This window comes from Triplophysa dalaica, chromosome 21, assembly GCF_015846415.1.
Source record: "Triplophysa dalaica isolate WHDGS20190420 chromosome 21, ASM1584641v1, whole genome shotgun sequence".
NCBI classification, from domain to species: domain Eukaryota; kingdom Metazoa; phylum Chordata; class Actinopteri; order Cypriniformes; family Nemacheilidae; genus Triplophysa; species Triplophysa dalaica.
The window spans coordinates 18,636,630-18,648,511 of record NC_079562.1 but is presented as its reverse complement, the minus strand read 5'-3'; positions in this window follow the sequence as shown (position 1 = coordinate 18,648,511).

Below are 11,882 nucleotides of genomic sequence, written 5' to 3'. Positions count from 1 at the left end.
ACGCGTCTGATTGTACCTGTTACTTTGTGTACAGGCAGAACCAGAGATGTGCCATCAGGGTTTTTGTGTTTGTACTTTGCATAAAATCGTTTACTAAATATAGCTAAAGGCTTGCACTTTCGCTTAGCTTAAATTGATACTTTAAATGATGACAGAATTTTCAGTCTTGGGTACTCCCCTTCGAGTTGTTCCAAATCTGTATAACTTTCTTTGTTCTAAAGAAAGATGTTTGGAAGAATGCTTACATTTAGAACACAGAAATGTATATAGGTTGGGAACAACTAGAAGGTGAGTAAATGATGACTGAATTTTCATTTTTGGGTGAAGTATCCCTTTAATGCACTTTTATTTCCTCAATTTCATTGCGCGCAAATATAGGACATTATATTTATTCATGCACGTTTGTTTAAACGTTTTGCATTAAACAAAGTAATTTCATTTATGTAAAATTCATTTAAATAAAATAATGCTGTGCTTGATTTTATTTCATATTGCGCATTTTGGTGCGATCTAGTTGGTTTAGGAGACAAAACAGTACTAATTTTATTGTAACATAATGCATGTCTTTAGAATTCGAAAATATTTCGAAGATAATTTAAGTACGAAATTCGAATTTAGTTTTACAGCCGTTTTGACTGCCCTAATACACAGTGCATCCCTTTTAGCGCATTCAATGTTTCTTCAGTTTGTATGTTCAAACCTGTGATCCTATCGTCGCAAGTCTAGCTACTTTCTTTAACTTTCACAGTCCACCACAAGATGTCACTATTATTACACAGATCTGCAGGCCTCTGGACGTGTGCATGTACCTGTCCTCCCGTTTCACTGTAATGATGAGCAGACGATCGGGGAAATCCTCATATCCTAAAAAACACATAATGATCTCAGTGTTGCTGCAGTTGAGTCGCCACAAGCTCTTCATTAGTACTATATTTCAAGTTTAAAAATAAAATGTTACACTGCACTGTTCCTATTTAGGTTTTAAAGAACAAAAATAAAACATAAAGAGTAGTGTTGTAGCTAAGCCTTCTCGAGATCGGTCTTAAAACCATGTTTTGATGGTTTTGTCTTGGTCTCATTCTCTTAAAGTCTTGTGGTTCTATCTTGGTTTATGTGGTCTTGAATAATTATGTGGAACTCTAATAAAGCGTAAACTGCATGACGTTAAGTTCACTTAAAGAAAACTGTACAGTGTATTTGCAATAGAAAAGCAACAAATCTAGTTGTGGGCTGCAAAATACCTTTTTAAATTGTTAAAAAGTGGGCCAATTTTGTCCCAAGCAAGATTTAATAGTACTACAAGTACTAGTACATTTATACTAGTTTTTTTAATTAAACTTAAAACATTAAAAATTTTAATTAAATCATTAATAATTATTCTACAGTTAAAAATGAACCGTAGTTGTGTCTGTATCTCCATTCTTGTGTTTTGTTTTGCTCTGACTCTGGTCTGGTCTTTGCTGCTCATGGGCTTTGCGTTTAATACTAAAACATGTCAACTGTGTGTGACTCCTCAAGTATGACTACATAACATGTAGGATACACTATAAACTTCAACAGTTCCTCATTGTATGAAATTATTCAGATGTATTTACATATCTTGCATCATCACACGTTACATTAAGTTTTATGTCAACAACACTAATGCATGATGGAAGTGCACATAGTCATATGTCCAGGTGATAGGCCTATGAAGAGCTGGAAGATTTTGTTTAAATTTTGTCTTTTATTTTTGTCTGCTCCTCAATCCTCACACAAATGAAGGCATTCACAGACATTTAGTTTTTTGTTCCTCAGTCAGACTTAATCACATTAGTGCTCTGTTTATTTCTTGTTAGATGCCTCTTTACCGCATGCTGTGTCATGGGCTATTGATCGATTTCATTGGGCTGAAAATGCAATGCTTTGTCTTTTTTTGTCCTCAGGAATTTTCTGGAGACCCCTTAGAACCTTTTGAAGGGTCCCAGGACTCCAGTTTGAAAACGTTTTCATGCAATCAGTGGTTAGAATTAGAAAATTAGAATATCATGGATAAGTTCTTTTTCTTATGTAATTTAAAGTAAACTTTCTTATATTCTAGATTCATTAAACACAAAGTGAAATATTTCCAGAGTTTTTTTTATTCTGATGGCTACAACTTACAGCCAAAAAAGATATAAAAATCCAGCTTCTCAAAAAATGTGAATATTTTTCTTGATGAACCAAACAAATTACAAAACAGAAATGTTCAAGATCTATGTTTAAGTATGTTAAATTATGTAGGCTACTCTTTTTCTTGGTTGGGGCTCCTTTTGCACAAATTACTGCTTCAATGTAGTGTGGCATGGAGGCGATGCAGCCCGTGGCACTGCTGAGGCGTTATTGAAACCCAGGTTGCTTTGATAGCGGCATTCAGCTCATCTGTATTGTTTGATCGGATGTTTCTACACCTCCTCTTGACAATACACTATATAAATTCTCTATGGGGTTCAGGTCAGATGAGTTGGCTGATCAATCAAGCATGGAAATATCAGTAGTTTTGACACTGTGTGCAAGTGCTAAGTCCTGCTGCAAAAGGAAATCTGCATCTCCAAAATGCTTTTCAGCAGACAGATACATAAAGTACTGCATTGACCTGTAGCAGAGTATGGAAACGTTACACTTGACTTCAAGCTACTTAGATTCTGTGCCTCTCCACTTTTCCTCCAGACTCTGGCAAAACTTACATTCATCTCAAATAGAAATTTGTTCCCTGGTCAACAGTACAGTTATTTTTCGGGTACTTGGCCCGACTTTGTCTAAACAAGCGTAATTCGGAAATAGAACACCCTGCCTTTAAGCGAATGCCAGATTCTGGAATGCACCTATCTATGACGAGATTGATAGGTTGAACATCGCCTCTACAGAAAAATATCAACAACTACTTCTCTAGTCCGTCCCACTGGTTCGCGCATGACAATTCTGAAGTAACACATGTGTCGCGGAACCAGATAGAGCAAGCAAGCAATAAACAAACATGCCTTTAAAGATGGCTAAATATTGTGCCACCACGGTCGTTGAAGAATACAGTCGCTGCATAATCTTCCTTCGGATTCCGACATTGGTAATGGGTGGTTAAAGTTTATTTTTAAAGATGATTGTTCTTTCATTTCTCTGAGGATTTCTTTGTGAACAAGCCAGAGATCGACACTGGATTTGTGGAATGACTAAAATTAAAAGCAGTGTCGTCAATACTGGATCCGATAGGAATGGTCCAGCAATCTTATGCGAGTAAAAAAAAAGTGTACTAAGCGTCACTATTGCTTTGTTAGAGATCGCTTGATGTGCTATTATCTGGGGACCTCTAGTCATTTGTATTAATTGCAGAGGTTGTCTGTGATCTTAAACTTGTGGGAATCGGCATCTTTGTGATTTGCCGGGGTCATATATAATTTTCAATGGTACACTCGACTTAACTTCTCCAGACACTACACATGATTCCCCACTGGTCACATTCCGACGCAACCTACGATCACTCTCTTCCTCCCGCTTATCCTCTGCAGTCTCTGCTACTCTCCCACCCCCTAAACAGTTCTCTCTCCTTGATGCTAACACCGCCACCCACACCCTTTGCTCCACACTAACCTCCTGCTTAGACATCTTATGCCCACTTAGATCTAGGCCATCTCGTGCATCTCCTTCTGCCCCCTGGTTATCTGAAGTTCTCCGTGAGCGCAAATCAAAAGAACCTACCGACCTCTCTCTCTATCAGTCTACTCTCTCTTCCTTCTCTCCGGATGTCTCCTCTGCAAAACCCAGTACTACCACGCTAAAATCAACAACTCTCCTGACCCTCGTACTCTCTTTAAAACCTTTTCTGCTCTGCCTACCCCCTCACCTCCACCGGACTTAACAGCTGACGATTTTGCGTTGTTCTTTGTAAGAAAAACAACCACCATCAGCAATCAATTCTCTGCGCCACAGTCTCTTGACCACGCCCAATCCCCAGACACATGCTTTCTCCCCTCGTTCTCTCTCCTATCTGAAGAGGATGTTTCCAAGGTCATTTCTTCTAACCACCCGACTACCTGCCCCCTAGATCCCATCCCCACTCATCTCCTCCAGGCCATTTCCCCATCGGTTGTTCCCTCTCTGACCCACATTATCAACTCGTCTCTCACCACTGGAACATTTCCTACACTCTTCAAAGAGGCCTGTATTACCCCACTACTAAAAAAACCTACTCTTAATCCTGCACTGTTAGAAAACAACAGGCCGGTATCCCTCCTCCCCTTCATTGCGAAAACCCTAGAACGTGTTGTATGTAACCAGCTCTCATCCTTTCTTGCCCAGAACAACCTCCTAGACAGCAACCAGTCTGGTTTCAAGAGCGGTGATGCCACTGAATCTGCGCTGCTCTCTGTCATTGAAGCCCTGAGACTGGAAAGAGCTTCGTCTAACTCATCTGTTCTCATCCTACTGGATCTATCTGCCACCTTTGACACCGTTAACCATCACATCCTCCTGTCCACCCTCAAGGCTATGGGGGTCTCCGGAATGGTGCTACAATGGTTCAGGTCTTACCTCTCGGGTAGGTCCTTTAGAGTATCTTGGAGAGGTGAGGTGTCTGAGTCCCAATATCTCGACACAGGTGTGCCTCAGGGCTCAGTGCTTGGTCCGTTGCTATTCTCTGTATACATGACATCCCTAGGCTCTGTCATTTGGAAACATGGCTTTTCCTATCACTGCTATGCAGATGATAAACAACTCTACCTTTCTTTTTGCCCAGACGATCCGACTGTTTCTGCACGCATCTCAGCTTGCCTAGCCGATCTCGCTCTGGATGAATGGCCATCACCTGCAGCTGAACCTTTCAAAAACAGAACTGCTTGTAATCCCGGCCGATACAAAGACTTATCACAACCTCTCCATTCAACTGGGCTTATCAACCATCACATCTTCCAGAATGGGAAGAAACCTGGGAGTGGTGATCGATGATCAGCTCAACTTCACAGATCAAGTTGCCAGCACCGCCCGGTCCTGTAGATTCATATGAATATGACCCTTCCTGTCAGAGCATGCTACGCAAGTCCTAGTACAGGCTCTGTTCCTGTCCAAACTGGACAACTGCAATGCGCTACTGGGTGGACTTCCAGCTTGCACAACCAAACCTCTACAGATGATCCAGAATGCTGCGGCAAGAGTTATCTTTTATGAACCGAAGAGAGCAAACGTCACTCCTCTATTCAATAAGATACATTGGCTCCCTATAGTCGCTCGCATCAAATTCAAGACTCCTGGCCTACAAGACCACCACTGGTTCGGCACCACCTTATCTTCACTTGCTAATGCAGACATATGTACCCGCCAGATCCCTACGCTCTGCAAATGAACGGCGTCTTGTGGTGCCATCCCAAAAAGGTAAAACATTTGAGACCCGCGATCGTTGTGATCTTTTGTCCGGTTTGCGCTCACGGGTTTCAAATGCTGACGGTTACGGTTATATATTGTATCATTAAACACCATACAGCTATAGGCAATACAAACTATACGCAAAGCCTTGCCATCACATCCGGGAAATAAGTCAGTAAATTTGAGTAAAATCATCCCTTGCGAATGCGTCACATAAAATACTTATGTGTGGAGGTCAAATATAAATCACAGGAGGTCTCCAGATAATAATTATGCCGTGCGAAAAACTGTGAACGGTGCTAATGTGTAATCCAACGTTACATCTCTAACCAAATTCACAGAAGGCTCCAACTACGCAAATTGCTATCCAATCAAAGCGGTAGGCTTTTACTTCCAAGTGTCTTCAATGCAGCATGCCGAGTAAAACTGAGCGTTTGCAGAGCTGGCCTCAAAACCTGTGTAGAAAATAACCTATTATTTCTTGATTTTGATGTAAAATTCACGCAAATGTCACAACTAGACCTCATACAACAGTATAAGGGTCAATGACGTGTTTTGTGTCCAAATTCATTATTTTCCTAAAAAGAATTTGAATAAATACATGTCATATATCAAATGGATCTACAATATGTCCTTTATAAGAAACCCTTTTCATTTTATTGAAATTCAATAGATTTTTTGAGTTTTGGTGTTGGAAAGACCAAAAATGTCAGGTGGTGCGACCGTCCGAACATACAAACAGAGAACAAAACTGAGAAATAAATGTTAATTTTCTCAATAAAATTCTTAATAAAATATTTTGGCATGATTTTATATTAAATTTCTTATATATGAGGGGAAAAATACTCAGTGCTAAATACATTAAATGTATATTATTTTAAATTAATATATGGTCGCACCACCTGACATTTTCTTATTTGTCATTGACCCATAAAACAATAAACAAGGTTCATGAGACCTTAAAAGTACTCCATACTAAAGCCACCATTTCTCTTAAAACACATCCTTGCAGAGTGTATGTTATAAAAGAAATTGTGTGTTACATGGTAAGTGTTGACAGAACGTATTTTATTGTGAAAAATGTGATCATAAGAAGTATACATTGCAGGCGCAGATCTTCATTTAATGTACCTCAAATCAAAAGTTAACTCAACTCAACTTTATTTATATAGCGTTTTTTACAATTTTCATTGTTACAAAGCAGCTGTACATGAGACACATTGAAGACAAGAAAAACAACCAAAGGCATATACCTGTAAAAACAAGAAAAAGGTGAAAACAACAAAAGACAGACATACAAGTGCTCCACACACACAATATGCATGCATACTTACACACACAGATGCACACACGCAAACACACACACGCACAGTGAAAGCACACATTAGGGATGAAGGACAGAGAACCACAGGTCAAATATTAAACGGACTATAAATTCTTATATGCAATATGTAATAATTCTCCATAAAATGGAAGGAAGGAGTCGGGAACCGGAAAACATTTACAAACATTTAATAAAGTAATAAAACCGGCGGCCCCTCACGGACTACCGCCGGCGAACAAAACATAAATATAAATACAATTACAAACATAACACAAGTTCGGGCCCGGTCCTCTCTCTTCGACGGTCCGGTCGCTCGTTCCATTTATATGCTCCCTATCTCCTACGTGATTCGAGCTCGGTGTGCGCACAGCTGGCGCTAATTCACAATTACTCACCGGACTCGAACCACGGTCTCGCCCCGCCTACTCTACTACAAAAAATGAATTATGTTTAACTTCTAAATTCTAAAGCAGCCCCCCCGGCCAGGCAAATAGTGCAAAACAATATGCAAACAGTGGCGAGGAACCCAAAACTCCAATCGAGAAAAATAAAAACAGGAGAACCCAGGCCCAACCAGGGGATTCCAGTTCCCCTCTGGCAAAAGCTGCTGCCTCTGCACAAGCTCAACAGTGCTTGCACAACAAGGCTAAATAAAATAAAATAAAATAAAACTTACGAATAAGGTCAATTATAGATTTAAGATTTTCATTAACAATCTAATAGCATTTGAAGTGATGTAGAAAAATCGTGTCAAGTTGCCGCATCATTTATCCAGCTTTATCATCTCAGCTCTTGTCAGGTCATCGCTTCCCATTCTCAGCTCTGCCATCAGGTCTGGGCATGAACTGCATCCTGCGGTAACCTTGGAACAAAACGACAAGACTGGCTGAGAGTAGAGTACTGTTCTGCACTCTTTGATGCAACGAGTACATCATTTGTTGTTGGATGTGTTCCTGGTTCCGGTTGATCTAAATAATGCAGCCTAAATCCTCTGAGGATTAATATTATGGAAGTGTAGTGTATGCAAGATTAAAAAGATGAGTCTTTAGTCTAGATTTAAACTGACAGAGTGTGTCTGCCTCCCGGACAACACAGGGAAGAATATTTCAAAGTTTAGGCGCTAGATAAGAAAAGGATCTACCACCTGCACATGATTTTGAAATTCTAGGTATTACTAACTGACAGGACGCCTGAGAGCGTAATGCACGTGAAGGATTGTAATACAATAGTAGTTCATTCATATACTGCGGCGCTAGACCATGTAGGGCTATATAGGCAAAAAGCAAAATACCACGGTGTTGGGCTGCCATTTTTAATCTTTTTTAAACGCAGAGGAGCAACTGTGACTAATGTTTCCGAGAATGTAGAGTTAAAAGGTTAACTGAATGCTTAACTGTACATTTACACACAGACCCTATAGCCCATACAGTACAGCACTCTGTTGTTTTAACACACACAAGCACTTTGAATAGGCCTACTTACCTGACAAATTTATAAAATCACCAAACTGATGTATGTCCCTCATAATATTTACTAATTTATTTATTACACCATTTAATTTACTGCTTTAAAGGAACACACATCAAACAAAATCAATCAAATTAAACTGCAATTTTAAACATCAGCCCACACGAACATACTGTATAATGTATGTGTACATTTTTAAAGACATTTGTCATAAAGTACATTGTATATGTAAAAATATAATTCATACCTTTATACTGTTTTACATAATATATACACAATTGCATCTGCCTTTGGTATAGGAAGAAGTTTAGTCTCTTAACAAAGTCTTAATATTTTCTTTGTTCATGAATCATGTGGTTATTTATTTATTTGACTTAACAGGAATTTAGGAACATTACTAATGAATTCAAACTACCAGACATTTTAAACTAGCCATCACAAAATATCAATGTTTTAACATTAACTTGATTGTGCGCTAAATTTTATGAACATAAACATTGATTTGACTTTTTCAATATATTACATACTTTCCATTCCTTTTTTGATGATGTCATTTGTTTTATTTGAACTCTGTTTTTTTTTACTTTATTTATTTTATGAAATATCATTTACGAAGCTGCATCCAGCCTAAGGTAAATGCTTTTAGAAATTGCAAATGACATTTCTCGGAAGATAGCCTACCACTGTCCTTGAAACTGGTAAAGGCTGATTGTATTTTAAGACTCAATTTAGTTCTTTAGAAATGATTACTCCCTCCCGTCCTTGCCCCCCCTCCTCTTTTTAACCCCAAGCAACACTGCACTCTGACACTACGATCCCCCCCCCCTTTACAACTGTGACCCGCACCAGTCACTTTGTGCGTCACTGCAGCAATGATCTCTACCTCATCCAGCATTGTCTGAAATCTACCTCTTCTGACAGTCTGATAAAAAGACTGTTCTTTTTTTCTTGCACTACTCTCATCAGCACAGTATTATTTTTATTCAACTGGTTTGCACTTTATCTGCCATGTGCCAATTGTCACTTTATCTCTCTTTATTTTTATTTTTTTATTGTTCTACAATGTCCATATTTGTATATCCATATAGTTTATATGTACATATGGTTAAATCGTATTTATCTTTATTTCAACGTCTACTGTCAGTGTTTAATGTTATTTGTATGCACCAAGGGTCTGAGAGTAACGCAATTTCGATTCTCTGTATGTATGTACTGTACATGTGGAAGAATTGACAATAAAGCACACTTGAACTTGAACTTGAACTTGAACGCATCTACTGAACTGTAACTTCAATAACTGCATAAACTCATCTACTGCACTGTAACTTCAATAACTGCACTAACTCATCTACTGCACTGTAAATGTATAACTGTATCTACTCATCTATTGCACTATAACTTCAATAACTGCATTAACTCATCTACTGCACTGTGACCTTAATAATCGCATTAACGCATCTACTGCACTGTAACTTCAATATCTGCATTAACTCATCTACTGCACTGTAACTTCAATAACTGAACTAACTCATCTACTGCACTGTAAATGTATAACTGCATCTACTCATGTATTGCACTATAACTTCAATAACTGCATTAACTCATGTACTGCACTGTACCTTTAATAACCGCATCAACTCATCTACTGCACTGTAACTTTAATAGCTAATGTCTGTAACTAATGCACACTCAAGTCACTTGCACTATTGTTTAGTCTACATTGTTATCTGTTCATAACCACCTGTATATTAATGTTCACAGTATATAGCCTTCTGTTTATATTGTTCATAGTACATACCGACTGTCATATTTTCATAGTACATGCCCATTGTATAGTATTTTCCTAATATTGTATTCTGTATTTATTCACACTGTTAATCCTGCACTTGCTAATTGCACTTCTGGTTAGACCTAAACTACATTTTGTTACACTGTACTTGTATATGTGTAATGACAATAAAGTTGAATCTAATCTAATCTAATCTAATTTGCACCAGACAAGTTTGCAAATATTATATGAAAGTTTAAGGCACATATAGCTTTTCAAACAAATGGGAAAAATACATTGAAAAAATTCCCTGTGGGTAAATGTAACCATGCAAATAAAACATTAAGGCGGATTGAGATCATTTGGGTCAACTTTATGAATTAACAATATATATATATAAATTATACCTTTCCTAAACTAGACCTTAGCCCATATCATATGCTTGAAAGCATATATTTATTGATGATGCTATACTGTTTAGACTGACTATTTTATAATTCATGTCAATTATTTAATATTACTGTTATCTTTTGTTGACCATTGATGATTTTCTTTTAACAATATTAATCACGACATTTTAAAACACAATGAAACAAATGGATTGCTTCATTATTACAAATGTTAGATGTAACATGAATTGCATTATCATATTTTATATCCAATTGGCTTTATGGCAGTGTAATGAAATTATTTTAAATATAATTTAGATTTATGAATAAAATGACTGGTCTTGTTCCAGTCCTTGTTCACTATGAACCACAAGGTGATGCTATTAAGCAATTTGACTAATATGAGTCTTGGTAGTATTTGCAATTGTTTTCCTGTTGGCATTGTACCAGTTTTACAAACTTTAAAACCTTCAGATCAACCTGAGTTATTATAGATTATAGAGATTAAGATTATCACAATCATTTTTTAATAAGTAAATTGTACAACCATATGTCTGCAAATGTAAAATATGTAAATGGTTAAATGATGATACTGCTTGACATTTGACTTTTCCTGGGAAAAACAATTTCCATTTGAAAGACTAATTTGAATACAACAAATTACAGGGAATGGTCAATTTTAGTTGTATAAATAATTTAAAACTATCATAAAAATAATACAACTGTAAACAAGAACACTTGTTTGCGTTTACAGCCATTAATGTAATAATATCTGGAGCAATGACTCTTGGCTCATTTGACTTGTTTTTTTCTCTCTCAGATTGACACTGTTTGCAACAGTTGTTTCTTGTTAACTCATTTCTGGGCACATTTACAGCCATATATGAATTGTTTATTGTTTTCTGTGTTTTCGTTACAAAAATATTTCTACAGTGAAATAATGAAAATAATAAAAAATAATGTGAGAAAACAAAGGAAATAATTCTTTATGCAATACAAAAAAGGAGAATCTCTATTAGATCTGGATTGGTTAGGCACACAGTATTGATTAAAGACAAGTGCCTTTTAATCTCTTCTGACACAGCATAATAATAAGAATTTATGTGTGTGCTTGTTACATTGAAAATGTGACACTTAAAGTCATTTAGCAAGTTTATTGATACAAAATTAGATTGAAAAGCTATCCAGCTCAATAACGGACCCCTTTAATGGTACTTTATTAAGAAGTGGAAACATTGGAGTTTAGAGTGTGCCATACTGATTACTGAGCAGTGCAATACAAACACTGCATGTCTAACTAAAGTATTACACACTACCTCAAAACACAGCAAGCTAGTGTTATGAAGCATAGGTTTCAGGCTCTTGTGATTGTTTAATTAGACTGTTTTTTTCGCCAATAATGTAGCAACTGTCCAGATAGGCCTACATCCCTATAGAGAAAGGTGTAGATATTTATGCATGCAATACAAAAAAAATACTGTACCTACATGATCTTTTTTATGATGTTATCATGTTTTTATTGTGTTTAACTGTGTTAGTTAGCTGTATTTTTATATGTATTATG